Raw genomic sequence first — 24530 nt, 5'->3', positions numbered from 1 at the left:
TAGAAAATTTCAGATCACTGCTCTCTCTCTCTCTCTCTCTCTCCCTTGCATATGAAATAATAAACTCACCCTATCTGATGATACTTGGATGCAGAATTGCAGAACTTCAGTTATACCCTACCCATTTATGTTCATTTATTAAAATTGGCCAGAGACTTGCTCTGTAAATGCCTTTTCTTTTTGTGGTGGTTACAATATTTCCTTTATCCCAGAAGGATTGTGATGGGAATACATAATCCAGTGACCATTTAAATACATGTCCTGCCTGCCATTTCTGTTCATGGCAGCCCTAGGGTTCTATGGGAGTTTGAACACATACCTTATAATGCTGCTAGGGGAAAACAGGAATACTGTTTTTTATTTTTATTTTAAATCATGCATTTATGGAGATCCAGAAGTATTCTGTTTATCTGTCTAAGTATTTATCTGCACAATATCTGAATCCCAACAGACTTGCATAATCTCTGCCTCTCTCATTATTGGTCACAACTCCTTGACTCCTGAGGCAGTTATTACTGATGCCCTCACCATTCGTTATTCCATAAAGCCTTAGTCCCATGCTGCATTTTAGAATGTTCTGGGGCTCTTGGGAATTTTGACTGACAGGCTGGCTACTTCACTTTATAGTGTGATGTACTCTTATCATTTCCATGGTTTGGATTAGATCTGCCTTTTCCCCCCATGCCAGTAATCAAATCATTAGAAACACTGTCCTTTAAAAAAAAAAAGGAGGGGAGGCTTTGACTCACTAAAACAGGGGTGGGGAATTCTCAGACTGAAATGAAGCAAATGAATACTTCTCTAAAACCACTGAAATCAGAAACAATATTTGAACTATATAGAGTCAGATCTTTCACACTTGGATAAAAGTACATCAAATCACCAAGAAAGGATTGCATTTACACTTTCTTGTGTGGCATATTTTGCATCTGCACAGGTTATGCAAGTGTGAAAAGTGTCATAATTCTTAGAAAAGGATAAGGTAATTAAATGGCAGCAAAGTACCCTTCCAGCTGCAGTCTAGCAGGTTGAAAATTGTGCAGTCATAACCCAAGAATATGAGTAAATATCTGATAGCAAGACATGCTTTTTGGATGTGTCCTATCACTGTGATGGAGCTGGAGGTTGGTGACAGATCAGCAAGTGACATGTTCACCTTTCTAAAAAAAGTTCACTGCTGTGCATTGTGCATATTCCTACTAAATCCCTTTCAGTGCAGTCAGTGTCTTTTTCTGATAGGGCATTGGTCTCTTCAAAAAGTGCCAGGCAGCTTTCAAGCTGTGTATTTACTGCTACACGCTTGATTCCAATCTTGCTCAAAGTATCATTTCCAGTTGTGAGTTTTCACCAAAATTCTACACTGTTCAGCTTGATCAAGAGATGATGAAAAGGAATAAAGCATATTTTTATCCCTGTTCTAAGCTAAGCCCATTGGTCTGTTAGGACTTTGATGTTAAACACCACCATGCACCTTAGCTGCAGTGTTGCTATATCTGTATTACAACATGTTGGGCCCTGTCATGCTGAGCCATCTTCATCAGATGTGGAAAAACGTGTTGTTCAGCCTCCTCAATTTTGCTACTGTGTTCTTGCTTATCACCTTTTTTCTACATTTCTGCAGCTGCAACCTTCTTCTTAATGACCATATTGGTTGCAATGATTTGGAAATCAAACAAAACTGTATCAGTACATAGTGGCACTTAAAAGTTAGTTGTTGCAAAATGACAATGTCCAGGACTTGTTTACTTGTGGCAGTTGCAGTAGTGTTAACCAACATGCACCCACAGGCGCAAATGTCCCTGCCAGTACCTCCTATTGTGCTCATGAAAGGTCTTAGCAAATATCCCCTCAGAAAACCCTATACCCAATCTTCCAGCTCTGTTCTTGTTTGCACTGGCTCAGCCTCTCCCTCTTAGAAGACATTATGTCATGCCCCATGTCAGCCACTTTGTGTCTGGCACCTACAGCACTTCTTTAAAATCTTAAATGTGCCCACCAGCCCAAAAAAGTTGGTGACCCCTGTTATAGTAGACCACATGAGAGCAGCCACAATCAAAAATAAAGGTTCCTACTTCTAGCCCTTGCAGCTCCTGGTCTCTCTATAAGAATATAGGTTTGTGCTGAGGAGAATGAGGAAGAAAGTAGGACAGCTCCTCACTCCCCAACTTCAGACCCTACTAATGTTGCTGGGCTCCATCAGCTCCAGCATGGTGGTAAGAAATGTAGTCCAACAATATCCATAGGGCATGAGTTTGTGGAAGACTCAAGTAGGGCAAGGGTAGAATTTTCTTATTTGAGCACAGATGTGCATAATTCTCAGCAAAATTGTGCTTATACTTCTCATTGTATTAACTTCTATAATATGCTGAAGATGCACTTCTTTATTTTGGCCTTTGACACATGTGATATATATTTTCAGGGGCCACCCTATTATTTTGGTTTTAGTATTGTATTTTAAAATTGCTGTACCATGCAAGAAATCAAATTCAGCATCACCACCTTGCACCAACAATTCAGCTGTGAATTCAAAGAATTCTTAGGTAGCAAGTAACCAATCAAGCTAGACAAGTTTACTGGGTTTGGAAGAAGGCTATCAGCTCTTAAAAGCCAAAATACTGGTACCTTGGCAAGGCCTGCGATAGAGTTGGTGTCAACATGTGACTGTACTCATTAGAATGTAATGTGCACTTTTTTGTTTTTTAAAATTTCATTTTTGTATTTTTCAGTTACACACATTCATTTCTTTCTGTGTGTTTTTCCAATTTATCTTATCATCTCTTCTAAATATCTAATACAACATCTAATACAATAGTAAGCATACAACAATAAAACAATAAAACATCTCTAATCACATCCTGTCAGTGATTCACATCGCCTCAGAGAGCCAGTGTGATGTAGTGGTTAAGAGCGATTGCAACCCTTATAAAATTGCAAAGCATTTCATTTTCACTGCATATTTTATATAAGTCATGGTGCTTGATCCTCCATGGTCTATTGTGGTCCTTGGTCCTCCATGGCCAGTGTGGTGCAGCTGTTAAGAGCACTAGTCTCATAATCTGGTGAACCGCATGCAGCTGCTGGGTGACCTTGGGCTAGTCACACTTCTTTGAAGTCTCTCAGCCCCCCTCACCTCGCAGAGTGTTTGTTGTGGGGAAGGAAGGGAAAGGAGAATGTTAGCCGCTTTGAGACTCCTTTGGGTAGTGATAATCATCAACAAGGATTTTATATTTGATTCTGGTCTTTCCCCCCTACCATATGAAGTTAGCCAAGTCCTTCTTCCATTGTTTGAAGTGATTTCCTAATACAGGTAGGTAATGCACATCTTTTTTGGCCAGATTACATCACGAAAATTAGGGTGTGCATTAGATTTGATGGTGCCAGCAAATACTTTTTTTGGTTTCAAGGTTCTGAAAATTGAGGTGCATGTTCGATTTGATGGCACATTAGATTCACGTAAATATGGTACAACATTAGGCAGCTCCATCCTAACAGGGTCTAGAGCAGATGCTGTCGCTCCTTCTGCAATGGATCACCAGACCTGTAATTCACCTGCCACTAATGCCCCCAACTTAACATGGGTCTAATAGGGGTACTGTCTTAATTTCCCACAATGCTCCAGACAGCAAGGGAATTGTAATTAAAATGATGGCTGGGTTATTGCTGCTCAACATCTCCAGCAGGAAAGACTCCTTGATATGGGAAGGAGCCCGACGGAGGACACTTTGCCAAGAGCCATTAAAACTGGCAGAGACCTTGAATCAGGAGATTTTTTGGGGGGATGGGGAGTCCAAGGGTGGCACCCAGTGGTAGCAGAGCACAGTCAAAAGAAAATTTGTTGCTTATCTAATAATTACAGTGGTGCCTCACAAGACGAAATTAATTCGTTCCGCGAGTTTTGTCATCTTGCGATTTTTTTTGTCTTGCGAAGCACGGTGTCGGGAAAGTTTTGGAAAAGCTTCAAAAATCACCAAAGTCTTTAAAAACCTCAAAAAAGGCTACCACACCGCGTTCTATGAGTTGCTCCTCAAAGTCAAGTCGCAACTGTATTAACGGTGTTAAGAAAAAGGAAACAAACTTGCAAGACGTTTCCGTCTTGCGAAGCAAGCCCATAGGGAAAATCGTCTTGCGAAGCAGCTCAAAAAACAAAAAATCCTTTCGTCTAGCGAGTTTTTTTGTCTTGCGAGGCATTCGTCTTGCGAGGTACCACTGTATTGTTATTATTATTATTATTATTTATTGTCATTATTATTTTTACTATAAAGTCTTAGGGCAAGTCACACCCATTTAAAATACAAAACGTGTTAAGGGTGCTGGGAATTGTAGCTCTGAGGGGTGAACTATGGTTCCCAGGATTCTTTGTGGGGAAACCCATGTGCTTTAAATAGATGGCTGTGTACACAGCCAGAGAAAAATAACAAAAAATCTTGTTGGCACCCTGCCAGGAAGGAGAAAAGCAATTATGTGGAAAAGACCCACACATCCTGCCTCATTTATGCATAATTCACATGCAGCCCTTAGTTGTGTGAGTGTGTGTGTGCTTGCGTGCACATCACACTATATAAAAGGCTCCCTCACAGATGAAGCTGCATGTGAAGGATATTGCAGAGAACTGTCACACAGAGAAGCGAATTAAGCAACTTGTTAAGCATCTTATAAGAAAGGGGGGGGGGGGGTAAACCACCCTGTAAGAGAATTCTTCTTAAGACGATCCCAGTGGGATAAATAATAGTAATCAGCTGCAAATAATGTGCCTGAAAACAGCTCTCAAATAACTCCTTGTGCTGCTGCTGTAAAGATCTGGTCCTATGCATGTTTACTCAAAACAATGGAAGGTACCTTATATCAAATCAGACTACTTATCCATCTAACTCAGTATTGTCTATTCCTGTCCTATTTTCTCTCAGATTGAGGTCTAGGGGGTGGGGTGAAATGTTGTAGCTGTAGGGACTCACTTTTAGGATGGAGGTGTCACATCTCAAAGAGCAAGGGCATGTTGTGCAATAGATCAGTCAAGGCTATTAGTAACATCCAATCCAATAGTTCTTTACAGACAGGTACTGATAGGTCAGGACCCTCGAGAGCTTCTGGTGGCCATTGTTAGTGAGAACAGGGACTGCTGTTACCTTAACAGCATGCTTAGGTGTTCTAAAGGCTGGCTATCCCATTAGTCCTCCCCCCCCCCCCCAGGAGTGGTCTGCTCATTTAAAGAGCTATTAATCTGTTCCGTAACTCGTGGCTTCTGCTGCCTGGAGGCAGCAAGCACTGCCTTGTCCTATGAACTGGAGGAATTAAGCAAGGCCACGTCTCTGGTCTAGATGGTCTGAGAGAGTAGGAGTGATGGCTCTGCACCTGATGCCCCTTTTTCCTTCAAGTCTGCCCCAATGGAGGATCTGGTCCTGAGAACAAAATAATTCCAACTGACATTGGATCTCCAGGGTCTCAGACAGAGTGCTCGCCAATCACCTGGTGCTTGATCCATATTTTAACTGATGATGCTTTACAATTTAGCTCCCCATTAAGTGAGTCACTTAATTCAGCGGGGCTTACTCTCAAGTAAATTTATGCAAGATTTCAGCATTAGCTGCATTTGACTGTCCTTTCAATCAGCAGCTGGGAAAATGGCATTAGCTGGGAAAATATACTAGTAGCATATATACTTATTCGGGAGCAAACCCCACTGAATGTTGTGCAACTTACTTCTGAGTAGACATGCACAGAAATATGTGGTTTTGTTATTGGATGGAGCTGTTGGATTGAGCACTGGAGATGTTAAAATGTATATACATGTATGTGGTGCAGGACTTTCTGTTCAGCTGAGCAATTATTGTTTTGTTTGCCATTTGCCATTTGTTGTGGCTGGTGTGTGTGTGAATTTACAAAACAGCACTGAGGTCATTTCAGATGACACAATTAAAATGATAAGGGGATTCCTAAGGGAAATTTTGCTTTACATGTTTATCTTCCCTCACTTAAAAAAAATAAAATGTAATACCTGCCACAAATTTCTTTATACTAATTGGGCTGTTTGCCAGCAGCAAGCTGAAAAGAGCATCTGGACATCTGCAGCAAACCTCTTTCAGTCAGTCTGCCAGGGCTGAGTCTTACATTGCTTCTGGCTATTTTCATTTTGACATGTGGTCACTCATTACTATCCTCAAAAACACATACACAAAACCAACCAGCAAAACAAAACATATATTTTCAAGTGTGTCCAAGTCTTGAGGCACATACAACTTGTGCTTATCCAAAATGTATTATTATAGCTGGAATGATAGCAAGGGGCAAACCCTTCTCCCAATTAGAATTTATTCTAATGACGCAAGGCGGACTGGCAACAAAGTGTTGCATCATAGAGTTCTCCAGTTGACAGTTCAGGCCAGCCAGCCATGTCTCCTTTAAGGCTCCTCCTTTCTCCATTTACCTGCCTCCCTGGGATGTTTTTGAGGCTCCTTTTTAGGTCCCCCCAAGGTAAAGGTAAAGGGACCCCTGACTGTTAAGTCCAGTCACGGACGACTCTGGGGTTGTGGCGCTCATCTCGCTTTACTGGCCATGGGAGCCGGCGTTTGTCAGCAGACAGCTTCCGGGTCATGTGACCAGCATGACTAAGCCGCTTCTGGCAAAACCAGAGCAGCGCACGGAAATGCCATTTACCTTCCCGCCGGAGCGGAACTTATTCATCTACTTGCACTTTGACATGCTTTTGAACTGCTAAGTGGGCAGGAGCAGGGACCAAGCAACGGGAGCTCACCCCGTTGCGGGGATTCTAACCGCGAACCTTCTGATCAGCAAGCCCTAGGCTCTGTGATTTAGACCACAGCGCCACCCGTGTCCCCCCAAGTTATTCTGCAAACCTTTACTTCTGAATGTGTTTTTTTGTGTGTGTATGCAGTTTCTGGGCAAAGGGAGGAGTGCTTGTGATTGCTCTACTTGATCACAAGTGTTTGTTTTGCTCCATAGTTAATGTTGGCTATAACCGGGATACTTTAATTTAAACGATTCTGATGGTTAATAAAACTAAAACAAGTGATACTATTTCTCCATTCCAATATGCTCTGTAATGAAATAAACCATGAAGCTTTGGCACATCCATCTTTTACTTGCACGCAGACACCAAGTGAGCCTTCAGGTATGATAATAAAACTTGCCCCTCTGTCCCCCCAGTGATCCAAGAAAAGCGGCACCTTATAGGCATGCAGTCTTGGGCAAATCTTATTAAAATAATGAAATGGCAATAAAGTTCATTTTCTTTCATAAAAGCTATATTCATTGGCAAACAACGGAGCTGCCTTTGTCATTTAAAAGTCAAATTTCCCCTGCTTCTTGACAGTTTAAAATAGATCAGAGCAGTTACTCTTCAAACCTGGAGATTATTCAAGGTAAATATTAAGTCTGTAACAGAATAAGACTCAAGGCATGATTCATTGCCTCTGGCTGTGGCACTGCAGGGCACAATAGGAGCCCCTTCCTAACTATGTTTGCACAGAAGTGAGCCTCATTTATTTCAGCAGGATGTACATCAAAGGAAGGCTGCAATCCTATCGGCACTCACTAAGTAGTAAGTCCCACCAAATCCAGTTACTTTGCTAAGGATCAGGCTTCGTGTGCCTAATATTGCAGCCTATGCTTGCAGAAACCTCTGAAGCAGGTGTGTGGGTAAGTGAGGAGGATGTCACAGTGGAAGCCAAGGGACCTCCTGAGTGCAATAGGCCCACACTGGTCCAAAGGCCAGAACAGTGCCAGCTCCAGATTTTGGACCACCCTTGGGCAAGAAAGACACCCTCTGTGGTGCCCTTCATGAACCTCTCCTCATTGCAGCAGATACATATGGCTTCTGTCAGCCCCCTTGCTGGGTTATGGTTGGGATAGGGAAGAAATTTGGATCGGTTCACGTTTGCCTCCGAATTTTGCAATATGGTTATCCAGCCAAGTACAAAAATGCATATACTAGGGTAAAGTGTGCATTAAAATGTACACTTTTTTAATAAAAAAAATGATTACTTTAAGAAAAACATTAAACTGATGCAGAAATGTGGACAAATGAACATAAGACTAGGAGAAACAAGAATTGACATATTCAACACCCTGCGTGTGCACCATCAGAAGATGCCCAACCAAGATGCTCATTGATGTTAGCTCTGGACCAAAAGCTGGCTTAGCAAAAAAAAAAAAAAAAGAAAAGGAAAAAAAGGATACCCAAGAAGAAGAAGAAGAAGAAGAAGAAGAAGAAGAAGAAGAGGAGGAGGAGGAGTTTGGATTTGATATCCCGCCTTTCACTCCCTTTAAGGAGTCTCAAAGTGGCTAACATTCTCCTTTCCCTTCCTCCCCCACAACAAACACTCTGTGAGGTGAGTGGGGCTGAGAGACTTCAGAGAAGTGTGACTGGCCCAAGGTCACCCAGGAGCTGCATGTGGAGGAGCGGAGACGCGAACCCGGTTCCCCAGATTACGTGACTACCGCTCTTAACCACTACACCACACTGGCTCTCTTACCATAAGGTGTAGTAGAACAGTGCAAAATATCTCCCTACCCTACATGGAATCTAGGTCAGCTGCACTAGGTTAGCGGCACTCAAAGTGCACAAAAATGTATTCAGGTATCTATAGAGAGCTGATTCCCAGTCCTTTCAGTGTTAGACTGCAAGATATATAAAGTTGCTATAGAAAAAGATAGTGAAACGTGAAAAAAACTACTGGTACTTCAGGAGAGTCCAGTGCAATAGGCAAAACATTTTAGCACACCAATTAGGCTTTGCAAAAACTCTTATTCTGCTTTAGACAAAACAAAACAAAAAAAAATCCTTCTAGTAGCACCATAGAGACCAACTAAGTTTGTTATTGGTATGAGCTTTCATATGCATGCACACTTCTTCAGATCTGCTTTAGACATTTAGGTAAGTGAGGTGTTAGGGTGAAGACTCAGGTCAAAGATGGGAAATGAATAGAAGAAGAATGGAATGGAATGGAATGGAATGGAAGCTGCCCAAGCAAAGGAAGTTGCCTTATTCTGAGTCGTACCATTGACCCATCTAATGGATGGCAACAGTTCATCAGTGTTTCAAATAGGGGATTTTGCCAATCCAACTGGAAGATGCAAAGGATTGAGCCAGGGACCATCTTAATGCAACACATGCACTCTACTACTAAGCTATAGCCCTTCCCCTATGGGGATTTTAAGGTGTAAAAACGTTTCATTTAAGAGGCAGGATAATTACCAATTCACTTAAGTATCAAAAAGCAGGGAAATTAAAACACCTGGGCTTAGCTTGCTAGGGCTTGTCCTAGTTTGGTCCTAGTTAAATAAATTTTGCCCAGAGGATCTGACCTTTAGCTCACCTTAATAGGGGTTTTGTACATCCGCTCTGCCCTAAAGATTCCACCATCGTCTGTGCCTTTTTCCTGCTGTTAGCAAGCACCCACACAATGGTCTCTGGAAGTCTTGACTGTGCATATGATTTGTGGTTTGCTGATGAGACCATTAAGCTCATGGTCAAACAATTATGGTGCTTTGGGGTGGCAGGGGGAGGAGAGAGAAGAAGCAAAAATGATGCAATGCTGCATCAAAAACACAATTTAAAAAACCCCAACATCCCAGTGCACTGTATGTTGTAAATTCTAAATTTGTTAAAAGCAGGATGTGTTGTTTACAGCTGTTCAGTTCTACTAAATATTTGGATTTGCTTCCTCAGCGAGAGCAGGAACTGACTGGCTATAACTCCCTGCCTTGTTCAATAACTTCCAGTAATTATCAGGAAGAAAATGTAATAAATTTGTGTAATGGACTGCCCCTTTGCTATAATATACAATCAGAGACGATCAATGCTTCTTACAATAAGGAGAAGAATTACTACTGTGTTTTATTTTATAGCATTGGCAATACAGCTTTGGAAACCACAAGAGGGAGTAAAGGTAAACTCAAGTGGTCAAATTCCAGAACCATAAAGCACAGCCCAGGGCTGACAGTTTACAAAGTAGCTACACAACCAGACATTAATGTACTACCTTTACTTGTTCACCCATCCAGCACATGCAAATCCCTTGGTGACTGCTCTTTCACTTTCCCGTGCTTGGAAATCGGTATATAATTAATAACAATCAAGATCAACCTTTTGCCAGAAGCATTACAGGAAATATGTGGAAAGCTGAAGACAGATCAGAAAGAGTTCTCCAAAGGGGTTTGGAAAGCAGATATTCTTCCATGGCCTTAATATATAGTTTTATACTTACTTAAATCAAAGGACATCTTTGAGCCTTGCCTACTTATGCTTAAAGTATAATTACACGCCATATATATTGGTACATAAATGAACGCTGTTTCTTGGTTACTTGCTATCCTTTTTTTTTTTTTTTTTTTGCCTGTGGCCAAGAGAAGGCCAAGCCTCTGAAGTGTTTCAAGGATAGTGCACTGTGAACATAAAACAGTCAATTAATTGGGATAATAGGTCCCACCATGTAATTGCATTGCTAAGGTATTATAGTTCCTGAGCTGAGCTGAAATAGTATTTATTCAAGGCTGTTAGTCACCCATAGATAACTTTACTTGCCCACTGATGCTTAAATAAGTGCATCATCCATCAGTTATATTATATATGGAGGAATTTATAACAAAAAAAATCATTATCGTGTCTCAACATTATGACAGAAAACAGTATATAAAAATTACTGAAGAGTCATACCTGCAAAACACCACTCAAGAGCATAATTCAGTGAGAAGTTTGCCCAGCTGCAGTACTTAGCCATGAGTTGCATAAATCCCAGGTTGTGCTAAAACAGATCATAAGGTTGGGTGTTCAGTTGTTACATTTTGTGTTGGATGTCTCTGCTGGAATCTAATGTGTTGGGTCCAGAGAGCTCATGAGTGAAGTTCTGCTCATGGCATGTTCTAATTCACAGAAGGGAGAGGGGACTATTTTCCAAAATTCCCCCTGCACCACCAGCAAATTACTCTGGATGTTTGGAAGACCCTGTAGAACAGCTTGGGACAAGAGCGAAATTGACAAAAGCCAACTCTCTTCTCCTCCTTCTGCAACTGGAATATCACAGTTCCTTCAAGGCAAGGGCCTTTTCTGAAGTTTAATTCTGAGCTTGAGTTGGTTGGTGCATGGTCAATACATGCTACATGATGTAGTCATGGCCGCCAGCTTAGATGACTCTAAAAGGAGATTAGACAAAATGCAGGATAAGGCTATCCATGGCTACTAGATGGCTATATTGCCACCACTGTCAGCAGCCTCCAAATACTAATTTTGGGGGAACATGAGTAGGACAGTTCCCCATAGGTTCTGACCATGGACTTCCATGGGCATCTGGCTGGCCAATGTAACAAACTTAATGCCTCCATCATAACCACCTAGGAGACTTTGGTTTAAATTCCCTCTTATCTACAAAATGCTGCTCTGAGCTCATTGGATTAAGTATAAGCAAACAAACAATGGAAATGAAAGTTATGCATTTGAATCCACTTTAGTACAGCATAGAGGCAACCCATCACCATTAGACATTATGACTATTAGACACTGAGGGCCACTGTGGTATAGCAGCTGGAATGTTCAAGTTGGATTTGGGTGACCAGGGTTCAAATTTCCACTTAGCCATGAAATTCACTGTGGGAGTTTGGGTCAGTTACTATCCTTCAACCTAGCCTTCCTTGCAAGGTTGCTGTGAGGATGAAATGGACAGCGGGTAAGAAAACATGGCATCTTCAGCTCCTTGGAGGAAAGGTGAGATCTAATGCCTACACTACTACTATGACTTCTACTACTGCTACTATAAATAATCTAGAAAGTGTAAGTCAATAAGATCAATAAGTGAATGTGTATAATGTATGATTTCAGCCTTAGTTTGATCCTATGAACTACAGTGGTACCTCGGGTTAAGTACTTAATTCGTTCCGGAGGTCCATTCTTAACCTGAAACTCTTCTTAACCTGAAACACCACTTTAGCTAATGGGGCCTCCTGCTGCCGCCGCGCCGGAGCACAATTTCTGTTCTCATCCTGAAGCAAAGTTCTTAACCTGAAGCACTATTTCTGGGTTAGCGGAATATGTAACCTGAAGCGTATGTAACCTGAGGTACCACTGTATAACACTTGAGGTGCCATTATGATACTGAAAAATTAATGCAGAATATTGGGAATGTTGCCCCAAGTTCCTACACAGGAATGCAATTCTCTTAAGAGTTCGATTTTTATGCAAGTTCATTATCATTTATCTACTGGATATGTGAGCTTTTGGTGCACTGGGCCGAATACTTAAATGCCTCAATCAACATACTTTTGTCTCCTCTCCCCTATTAAATCGTTATGGACTGCTCTACACCAATGCATCATTTAACACTTAGATCCCTTACATTCCATATTATGCTCCTTGATGCTTTTCACAAATATGTCGGGGCTACACCATAAACCAGCCATGTCCTATTGAGCTTTACTGCTCTTCTGATTTTAGTAGCATCTGCAATATTTATCAGCATCTTACATGTGTTGAGTTTAACTAAATCAATAATTAAAGTATCGAGGGGTAAATGGCTGCAGGATAGAGAGCATGTGGAATTCCTCAACCTTTTAACCACAACACATGGCTTGCTTTTTCGTCTCCTGTAAAGTGTTTCATCAAATATATTCACCTCTTGCCTATATTTGGAAGGTTTATGCTATGGTCTATTTATGTGAGACATTATCTTAGCCTTCTGCTTTCACTGAATATTGAATGTTGGTTCATATATATTAAGGAACAAATCGTGTTTCCTTGACTAACTTTGTATTTCCAATTCCTTGGCTTGCTTTCTACAATTGATGCTGAGGTTTCTAAGAATACTAAATACCTGTAAAGATACCAAAGTTTTCTCAAGCTGCTAAACAAAGGAGGGGTAGTTTTCCTGCTTGGCAGGGGGTTGGACTCGATGGCCCTTGTGGTCTCTTCCAACTCTATGATTCTATGATTCTATGACATGGTACCCTCCAGAGGTTGCTGGACTGCAGCTCTGAACATCTTTGACAACTGGCCTTCCTGGGTAAGGCTAATGGGAGTTGTTGTCCACAATAACTGGAAAATACCATGTTGATTACTCCAGGCATGGAGTATAGACACTGGCTAGCCCAGGACTGAAGGGCTTGCAGGGTTTTGAGGAGTCTCTGGAGGCAACACTGGAAAGAAAAATATGTAGTAAACTTTATACACAAAGAAAAAAAGGAGATCCTCCCCCCACCAATATACAATATACAGAAAGAGTCTATGAGGCCCATAAACAACGTAAAAAATTACTATTGCTATTTCCAATAACATTCACTGTACAGTGGTACCTTGGTTTGCAACCATAATCCGTTCTGGAGGTCCGGTTGTAAACCAAAACAGGTTGTAACCCAAGACGCGCTTTTGCCAGTGGGGCCTCCCTACCCCCCAAAAGGGTCGTAATATAAAAAATGTTGTAATCCAAAAAAAGGGACACGCACTTCCGGGTTTGACGTGGTTGTAATCCAAAACGGTTGCAAACCAAGTTACCGCTGTGTATATATATTTGTGTGTGTGTGTGTGTACGTGTGTGTATGTATATATATATCAATCCCACAATATTCTCATCTAAGATTCAGCTTCATAGGGGAATTCTGTATATTCAGTTCATTCAGTGGCCTTTTGACTACAATATGAGTCTCTCTCGCATGTGTTTTTATGTAGCATTGTTGCAATTTATATCATACAGTACACGCTTTTATGCATTCCTGTTACTATAGATTGTATTGCTTTTTCCAGCAATAACATCCACTGTTTATTATATTCTTCACGGTCCCCATTGACTTTGTGTGTGGTATTTTTGAATAGCTAGCTTTATAAAAATGAGTAAACACTCTGTATGAAGATAGAAAAACTTCAGCTCCCATTGCCCTCCTAACTAAAGCGCAAGTCCAGCAAAGAGTTACTCTTTCATCATGGTTACAGCTAAATCTTTGTAACACATGCAATAATGATTAGGAATGGTAGGCATATCTCATTAAAAGAAAAAGAAAAATCAAAGTCACACATCCTGACCATTGGACAAGCTTTATAAACATTTGGAGAAGCTTGGTAGTTATCTACTAGGAAGCTAAGATCACGCTCCTTTTTATCATTTTCATCATTCTACTGCCAAGATCACATTGCAATGCCTGCATGTCAAACGATGAAACACTGGGCAATATGGTGCCTCAGTGTTACGACTGCCAAGGGGAAAATTTCATCAACCTGCAACAGTTAGCCATCCCTCTCCTGGCCTTCCCTTTATTGTTCATCCCTTGGAACTAATGGAAACAGCACATGGTGCCATCATCACTTCCAAAGGAAGAAAAGAAAAGAAGCAAAGACAGTCATTAATAAAACAAACAAAAAACAAACAAAACAACAACAACCTAGCACCAGTCATTAGAGAAAATAAAAACTGGAGACTTGAAGGCTTTCTTTTCTCATTAGACAGCAGATCTGCAGAAAACTCAGAAAAATCTCAACTCCCCCTCTCTCCTGGAAGAACACAGTTGATGGAGCAAACCATTTTTATGGATGTGAGTTGTATGGGGTGCAATCTTCAAAGAGGATCATGAGCAGCATGACTGCTGCTGCTGCTGCTGCTGCTAGAAACCTGAAGTCACATTGTGAATGTTATGCTGTTTTGCTTTCTTTCTTAATGTTAGTGGTTCAGATTTTTTCCCCCAGAATCGTGGAATATGGGTGGGCAACAATGGGCTGTGAGTAGGATCTTGCTCTTCCCCGTTTTACTTTATCTGCTGGAAATGACTGGTCTGAAGATGATAGCATGGTATTGGACCCTGGAGGCAGCTGATCGTAGATAGATAGCTGGATAGGCAGGTAAGTGCAGTAGGCAGGCAGGTACTTCTTTGCATCAGCCACTGGCCTTTGAAATGCGAGTTAGAAGAAACAATACATATTCAAACAACTAAACAGGTAAAATTGCCGAATGAAATTAAAACACCAGTCACTGCAATCTGAGTAAAAATACAAGCGGAAGAACACTACTGAGAAACTAAAATTACCAAGCTCAATTAGAATTTTCAGATTAGCCACATAATAAACTATAAGTAAGAATGGAGTAATTAACTCTTTAAGTTACTCACTCTGTACCAAGAGCAAAATGCTGATACATGAACAACAGTTCCAGCACTTCTCTTTCTCTCTATCTGGTATCTGAAGAAGTGTGCATGCACACGAAAGCTTATACCCAGAACAAACTTAGTTGATCTCCAAGGTGCTACTGGACAATTTTTAATTTTATTTATTTATTTTGGCTGCATCAGGCCAGCACGGCTACCTACCTGAATCGCTCTCTCTATGTATGTACACATCTGGTTTTGCAATGGGATTCTCTTACAATGACCTTCCAGCCAGTGGCATAGTGTGTGTGTGGGGGGGTACTAAGGGGGCCATTGTCCTGGGTGCATTTTTTGGAGGTGGCGCAACCAGGTGGCCCCACCATCAGAGCCTGGCTTCGGCGTGTGAGGGAGCTGTTGAGGCAGCTTCCTTGTATCCAACTGCAGCTCCACTCCCAGGTCAGTTCTGACCCGGGGGGGGGGGGAGTGGAGAGTTGGCAACAGAGAACTGCTGCCCCTCTCCTCTACTGGGCTGTGGCAAGCTGCAGTGGGCTTCTTCCATGCCTTGCGCCCCTTGGAGATGCTCCCTGTGAATGCACCCAGGGCAGCAGAAGCATACACTCCGCCACTGCATCCAGTACTGCTGAAGGAATTCCATTCAGTCATGCACATATATGATCAGTAGTGGTGCATTTGGTAGAATGGTGCCACCTTCTCAACACCTGTGTCACAGCTGTTTGCCTGGACTGGGGTGGCAGCAGGGAGGGGCATGTAGCTGCACTTGCTGTATTATCTGATTGACAGCGGCTGTCCCACTTGTGCAACCATGTTGCATTGGCTTCACCATCACCCTATTTTTTTTTCAGGAAGCAAGAGCAATAAAATAAAATAAAATAAAATAAAATAAAATAAAATAAAATAAAATAAAATGCTGCCCTACTTCACCATGCACTGTTACTGTATACAATGCACCCAAAGAGGCTGTGAATCATGGGTGACAATGACATTCAAGTATAAACTAAAGGAAAAAGCATAAGGCATTGTATAACCATTCTATTAATTTCTCTTCATGTCATTGTGTAAGTATCGTCTCAAGGATACATTTAAGTGGGAAAAATCTTATAGCTGTGTTATAGAAATACTGTTTAGGAAGCTGATAACAATATACTTATGCCTGTATCTGCATCACCACCAACAACACAGCACATATTGAAATCAATGAACGCAGTGTGTGTGTGTGTGTTTGAGTATAACTCCTGTTATCTCTCCCCCTCTAGTTTTCAACCATTTCAAATTCTGACCTTATACTGGTAAATTTAAGGTTACCTCTTTTCATTGTGCTTTCAGGTATTAATTTCCAACCTGTTTCAACTTCAGATCCAGCTTCAGAGACAGAAACTCTTTTTCCTGAAGAACATAACAATGAAAACGACATGTTGAGAGAGACTCCATAGTACCAGATTGCTTTCAAAGCATCTTTCAACGCTGTAAAGTGAGAATTTGCAAAGTAGTTTGATTCTACAACAAGTGGGTCAGGAGCAAACTCTGTTGAATTCATTGGGGCTTATCCCTGGTAAATGAAGTTAGGATTGCAGTCTGAGTCAGCCTCCTCCACCCTGATGCCCTCCAAATGTTTTGAATTACAAGGTCAGTCAAACATCTGGAGGATACCAAGTTTGGGATGTATATCTAAATGTTAGGCAATGTACACATATATTTAGGTGGCACAAATTATAACAGCTTATTTTGTGTTTATTTAGAAAAAGAGGGAGTAGACAGTCCAACTTCCATGCTGTGACCCTCCAGATGCCAGTGGTTTTCAACTCCCATCAGCCACAACCAGTACAGCTAATGGCCAGGGAAGATGGGAATTGAACAATATTTGGAGGGTCACATGTTCCCCATCCTGGCAGGATAATCAGGGAAAGGGTCAGATGAATCTTCCAGATCAGAATTCCATAGGCTGAGGACACTTCCAGACTTGCTACATTCAGATGGGATTCAGCCACAACCAGAAAATTCAGGCTGCAGAATTATTGGTGATTGGGAGGTCCTCTGCAACAAAACTACTTGCCCAAAAGTTTATATTTGTTGTGGTAAGGAAAGTGAAGGGAAAATGCATTGCAAAATTCATAACCTATGTTATGAAGCAACATAATCTAACCTTCTTGCAAACAAATCAGAAGGAATGCTATTTATATAGCCAACATCATCTAATAGCCCTATAAATAAATAAACATTTTCAGGACAAATACTTACTAAATAGCCAACATCATTTAATCTCCCTATAAACAAATCAGGATGAATGCTCAATAAACAGGTCACCTGGAAGCATTCTGGGTGCTATAACTGAGGTACTCTGTCCTGCCTGCCAACAAACCATGCATTGGTGAGGCTCAGAGCAGGGCATGCATTAAAGATCTGAGTAGATGGGTAGGAACACATGGTTGGAGGTGAGCCTCAATATGTTGACACTAACTACTTAAGGCTTCAAAGATAATGGATGGCAATTTGAATTGCAAACAGACTCAGAAACAGACCAGAGACTGGCATTACTGTTCACCTTTAGACAATGTACACGTAATCTGAAATATTCCGGAAAGTGGGTCAAACAGCTTCCATCTGATGGCATATCTGCTTCTTACTTTGTAACCATATATTCACAGTTTTTTAAAAGTCAAAACCTTCCACATGGACTGGCTTACATGATGACTTGTAAAGTGTAAAAGGATGCACAAAGTGGTATCCATATTCAGACACTGAGCAAGGACCCATTATTTGGGTCTGATGAACAGAGAGAGACAGACAAAGACAGAAAAAGTTGTGGCCTCATCACCAGCTAGCTGTCTAGAGCATAAATGGTGGAACACCAAACCCAAAGTTCCTACACATAGCATAGAGAATTATGTTTCAGCAACCCACTATGACATGTCTGCTAGGGATTTTTCAGATTGTCTGGAAACATCTGCTGTGTGCATAATTCTTTAACTATCTATCATCACCATCCTCTATTACAATTATACTTGAGGATGCTGTGAGTAATAAAAATAGGAGCTTTTAAAAGTGAGCTCTCACTTTGATTGCTTATGGAGAGATGTGAGTTGAACACGGCTCGACCACAGGCTACAGGAAGAGCTTGAGCACAAGAAAAACCCAGTAGGACCAAATCAAAGGTCTATCTAATTCAGCATTCTGTCCCCACAGAGGCTAGACAGATGGGAAGTCCAGAAGTAGGGGGTCAGTACAATGCGCTCTTGCTATTGTTCCCCAGCAACTGGCAGTCAAAGACAAGCTATCTTTGACCCTGTAAATAACATACAATCATTGTTAGAAGTAGCCACTGGGCACTTCAAGTGCCCTCCATCACTTCCATAATAGCCTTTCCTTTTTGTCTCCCTCCCCAATAGCTTTCACAATGCAAATGAACTGAAGTGGGATTTTAATCTGTGACTATAATGAAAGGTTTCATTGCCCCACTCCCAAATGCTGAACAATTTTAATAATTGGCAATTCAGCACAGGCACATTAAAATTAGGGGATCCTACACTTTACATTTTGGCATTCCTTAAGTGGGATCCATGAAGGATAAGGAGCCTGAAGTCAAGAGTGTGATCTTACAGTATTGCCATTGCAATGACTTTATCCCTTAGGCTACCGAGAATAAATTCCCAAGTATGACAGATGGAAGGCAAGCTAGTCATACTGAATATATGTGTTTGATGATGTCAGCAATAGAGATTATGGCTTCTATCCAGAATAAAAAAGTGTGATAAAGAGGTTCATTTACAAAGGGAATTCAAGCAAGACCTTCTCAAGTCCACAATCACCTTCTGTCTGAATTGCTTTTCAGTTATACCTAATGCAGTTCATACATTCTTTCTTATTAAGTCACACAGAAAGAGGGGGATATTTCCCTCCCTCTTTTCTCGAAGGATGGTTAGTTGGAGGTGTAACTGTTGAGAAGGAGTTATTGGGACATTTAAACAAAGCTCAAGAATTTCTGGTCAAAGGTGTCATAACTTAATGAAAATCACACAGTTGGACAAAATGACTTGGAAATGTGTCCTTGTGAATAGATTGATAAAAGCCAGCCCTCAAGAGCCTGTTGATGGAATACCTTTTCAAATCACAAAATGTTGTGTTAGAGGCTTCATATTTCTTCTGCTTATGCCAGCACCACCATTGATGTATTAATGTTCCCATTTTGATAATAGTGTATAGAAATTGTAAAAGGAATTTTGCAGGGATGAACGAATCAGTCTATTACACATCTGTGCAATTTTCAGTTTTTAAAAAGCAAACCCATCCCTTCCCATTTCTATATTAATCTGATTTTTTTAAAAAACAACAACAACAACAACCGACACAAGCATTCACGTTTATATTTAAATAGGCATCCACATAAGCACTCACATTTAAATAGGCATTTTCCCCACCTCACCATATGCATTTCTATACAAAAATCATCTCAAAATAATAGATTCTTAAAACATGTTGATACACTTTGTAACCAGGAACTGCATCACAACATCTGGAGAAATGTGATATGTTATGGACAGCTCCTTTCTGACCTATGCATTATGCTCAGAGTTGTAGTCAGATCAGCTTAATAATGATAATAATTACATTCCCACCCTTCACTATAAGGTCTCAGGATGACTTACAACAATGTAATAATAAAGTAATAGTCAGTTAAAACAATTTACAGTTCGTTAGTATTGGAATTCACAAACAGCAAATTGCTCAAGCGTCATTAGAATTTTGCTGCTTTAACCACAGTCCGATGTTTAGCTGAAACCCACTTTCTTGCACTTTTCACCTAATGGTTTTGGTTAAGTAATCACATTTCATTCCTTTAAACACCACTTTTAATTGCACTAATTTCCAGATAAGCAGCTGCAATGTAATGGTGCCCTTTCCCATTTAAAACTTATTTCTGTGTTGCTTTGGCAGAGACTAGAGGAGTATTTTTCTTTTTACCAGATTACCCATCATTTAATAATAAATAACACTGGACACTCATTAAATATAATAATAAATAACCCCGGACACTCATTAAATATTTACTGCCTTTAAAGCAAGAAATCAAGCATTTTTGAAGAAGACACCAAAAGATATTGTATTCACTGGTATTCCTCAGAGTGATGGAAGACTCTGTCATCCATTGGATGGCTCCATTTACAAAACAAAAGGGAAACAGATTCTGGCAATTGCCCCTCCAGCTAATACCCCCCCCCCTTCTGCCCCTCCTTCTCCAGAGAGTTGGGGGACCTGTCAGAACTGTGTGGGAGATGACATGAGGGAGGGAAGTTAGCAAGATTTGTCTCCCCCTTCCTTTTAACGGAAGCTTACCCTAGATAAAAGAGGCTTCTCTCAACACAGGAGACACTACCTCAGCTGGGCCTGTCATGAACTGCACTGAAGAACATGACTCAGGGGCAGATTGATTGGGGCTGTGGAATAAATGTCTCCCATGTGCCTTGAGCCTACACTGGTGGAATAAGTGTTAACTCATCACACAGTTACAGACTCATTACTCAAGTTTTGAATGGCTAGCAGCAGCTGTCTGGCAGAGCTCTAAAGCAAAAAAAAAAAAAAAAAAAAGGAAAGAAAAAAAGGACCTTCTTGGTGGCTGCTCCCAGACTCTGGAATTCTCTCCCTAGAGAAGCTAGACTGGCTCCCTCCTTGCTGTCCTTTTGCCGGCAGGTGAAGACCTTCTTGTTCCAACTCCTTTTAATGAAAGAGCTGGTGCCACACTGTTTATATTGTACTCATTTGTATGTTCTAAACAGATTTTATATATGTACCGTATTTTTCGCTCTATAGGACGCACCCGACCTTAGGACGCACCTTGTTTTAGAGGGGGAGAGCAAGAAAAAAAATTCTCCCCCTCTCTGCGCAGCACCCCTTCAGCGAAGCGGCAGGAGAAACGGAGCCCCTTCCATTTCTCCTGCCGCTTTGCTGAAGGGGCGCTGCGCAGAGAGGGGGAGAATTTTTTTTTATTGTTCTCCCCCTCTAAAACAAGGTGCGTTCAGTGCATTCAGTGAAGGCAACCCAAAGCCTCCGGAGGGCGGCGAGAGTTCCCGCTGTGCTCCGGAGGCTTCGGGTTCCTTTCAACCTGCACTTTGGGGCTGGTGGGGGGAAGCCCGGCTTTCCCCCACCGCCAGCCCCAAAGAGCAGGTCGGGGAGCAGCGGAAAGGCTGCGAGCTTGTCGGACTGGCGGGGGAAGCCCAGGTTTCCCCCCAGCCCCAGGGACCACACATTCGCTCCATAAGACGCACAGACATTTCCCCTTAGATTTCAAGAGGAAAAAAGTGTGTCTTATGGAGCAAAAAATACAGTATATAGGTTTGATTCTGTTAACATTTAATTGTTTTTAATTATTGATTTTCCTTTTCCTTTCCTTTTTATTGATTATTGTTTTTCTCTGTAAGCCATATTGAGTCCCATCAGGGGAAAAGTCAGAATATAAATAAATATTTAATAATAAAGTGAGGCCCCATCTACACTGTACATTTAAAGCACCATCATGCCACTTTAAACAGTCACAAGACAGTCTTTGAAACTGAAGTTTGCTAAGGGAAAGGGATTGGTTGTAAAATCAGTCTGGGAACTGAGCACCCCTTTCTGAAGTTTGTCTTCCTGGTATCTACCACCCACTGTAAACATTTCATGTTTTGACTGAATGAGGAACAAAGCCCCTCTTCCAGCCCCAACTCTCCTTACATTTTTAGTCTTGTACTGGATTATAAGATCAAGGGTGAAATCCAACTGTAGGGGTGAGGAAATGATCTCCAATATAATTAGGAGCTGCTTCACTTCTGTGGTCTTCACGAGAATAAGTCACCATGATTCTGACAAGGTGAGAATTGGCTACCTTTCCTTCTTTTATTTGCTATCTGACACGCTGTCTCTTTCCCACCAACTGGGAATGGCCTGCAGTTATTGCTTAGTAGTGAAGCAACACCTGAAAGAGCACCTCAGCATGTCTTTCCATAGCTTCTAAGAGGGCAAACAAGCCTTTAAGTGCCCTTACCAAACTCAGCTGTGGTGCTGTTCTTTTTCTTTAACAAACATTATGCACTTGCACAGCAAGTTTACATTTCCTATTAAGATAGCTGAGAGGAATAAGCCAGCATTCAGTGAACCACACACAAACATTGTGTTGTCTATTGCATTTAGAAGAGCAATGCAGCTTCTCAGATATACAATCTTAGAGCAATAGTAGCTCTGAGGAAGTTACGGATCCACTCCCCAGTCCTTCTGGAATAAATCTGTCAACACTTGAATCTGAACTCAATCCCCTGAACCTCAAGGAGGTGCCTCTGCCATTGGGCTCCGATTAAAGGATCTCAGTGGATCAGTAAAGCCTTCCGGAGTTTTCTCCAAAGACGTTTCTGCAGCTCAAAACCCTGTTGCATAGAAGGAACCAATGACTGCATAAATTGGCACTGGACCTTTAACTATCCAGACATAGGACAGCACTTTGGTATTAACTTTCTAAGCCAGGCTATAAGATCCATGACTGTTAAAATGTTCCTCCTATCTCAGCTTCAGGGTTGCTAACTATGCTCCTGAGCCCTAGCTCCTGAACTCAGTACCTCTGTCCTAGCCTTGCCTCATTACTAAAAGAGGCTTTGGAACCCTGGGACTACTCATTTCCATATTGTTTCGGCCTCCCTGCAGTTGTGGAAATTCAAATTTATTTGATTGAATGCTGAATATATTGATATGGGAAAGACAGGAGTCTCTCTCATGCGTGCGCGCACACACACACACACACACACTTCAGAATGGTAATATAACTAGAAACTTGGGGTGCTATCCAGTGTTAGTCATATACAGATTAGGTTTATTGAAATCAATTTACTTAAGTAATTGAGTTCAATGGTTCTATTCTGAGTACAGTCATACCTCGAGTTGAATGTGCTTCCGGTTGAGCGCATTCGAGTTGCACTCTGCGGCAACCCGGAAGTAACGGAGTGTGTTACTTCTGGGTTTCACCGCTCGCGCATGCGCAGATGCTCAAAATGACATCATGCGCATGCTCGGAAGCGGTGAAACGCGACCCGCACATGCGCAGACGCGCCATCGCGTCTTGTGTTCCGTTCGGGATGCGAACGGGGCTCCGGAACAGATCTCGTTCGCATCCCGAGGTACCACTGTACAACTTTGCTGAATATTACTTTTTTCAGTTGTCCACACCTACCTTATCTGTAAATACTTCTGTATTTTTACATATAAAAACCATACCTAATTTCTTTTTGTTAATAGGCTTCCAAATATTAGCCCTGAAAGTGTTGGAATGTTAAATTTTGAACAGATCTTGTGGCAGAACTCTGAAAGCAGTGGTTCAAGATGACACCAGGGGAAGTTGATGCTGCTCTTGGAGATTTTGATTAAAGAATCAGATTCAATTTTTAGAAACTTATATGTCTTGGTGTGTATAACTCACAGAAGTTGAAACAGCAAGAAGATAAACTGGAGAGCTCAATCGCTCTGTGATATCTTATCATAGCCAGCAGCATTATTAATGTCCCTCAAATTAAGTGATTTAGGAAACCTACAATTGCATTTCAGCTGGAAAATTTGACCAAAGAAATCAGACTTCTCAAGGACCCTTGAGTGCCTTTGAATATTATTGCTATCTATCAACTTTCTGACAGTTTGCATATTAGTGTCAAATTTTAGTTACCAACAGCATCACATTTTAAAAACTGAAAGACACTATGGTTTCTATTTCTTTTGATGGACAGGATCTTAGCAAGGATATTTCTACCCCAACACAAAAAATGTTTTCTACCTTTTTTAAGAAGAAGAAGAAGAAGCAGCAGCAGCAGCAATATCCCAATTCCAGCCATGCTTCATTTTTTGTAGCAGTGTGGTCGAAGAGGGTAGACTGTCAGTCATGGATATAAGAAACCGAGTTTCATATCTCATAAGCACAGTGACCCATAACAGATATTGGCAAATGACTATCCATTAATTTGGACATTTACACCATACCCTTGAAATAACTTTCACAAAGTGGCTTGCAACAAAATAAAACTCACAAAATTAATGCAGTAATAAGACAATCAAGCAGCAGATAAAATCAGTACATCAACTGTTAAGAATAAAAAGTCTTTGGGTCCAGAGGTCCCAAAACCCTGAGCAACAAGTCTAGAGAATCCCTTTTCATCACAATAGTGACTCGAGGTACTCACCAGGAACCCAGGAGGGCATTAAATTTTAGTCAATTTACATGACATAATTAATTCAGGACTACACATGTTAGTGGGTCTATTCCAAACAGGACTTAGTAGCATACAACCCACTGAAATTAATAGACATGACACTATTTCAATGAATCTCGTCCAAGTAGAAATTAGATGGGTACAACTTTCCATTTGTAAATCTATGTTCCCACAATACTCTGCCACTGTGACCACCCTGCCTAATTATTCAGTGCCACTCAATAT

At 41.2% G+C, this 24530-nt stretch overlaps 1 long non-coding RNA gene across 2 annotated transcripts in view; it reads right to left on the bottom strand.

Annotated features, from left to right (window-relative positions):
- Positions 1-13018: 13018 nt before the first annotated feature.
- LOC308468881 overlaps positions 13019-24530 on the bottom strand; it is a 211996-nt gene continuing 200484 nt past the window's right edge. For both annotated transcript variants that reach the window (XR_013981928.1, XR_013981929.1), the window contains 2 exons: positions 16396-16476; positions 13019-13140 (listed from right to left, as the gene is read on the bottom strand). This is a non-coding gene — a long non-coding RNA (uncharacterized lncRNA). The remainder of the gene's footprint in view (positions 13141-16395; positions 16477-24530) is intronic.

The sequence above is a fragment of the Podarcis pityusensis genome (assembly GCF_964106645.2).
Source record: "Podarcis pityusensis genome assembly, chromosome: Z".
Lineage (NCBI taxonomy): Eukaryota > Metazoa > Chordata > Lepidosauria > Squamata > Lacertidae > Podarcis > Podarcis pityusensis.
This window is presented reverse-complemented; position numbering and strand designations above follow the sequence as displayed.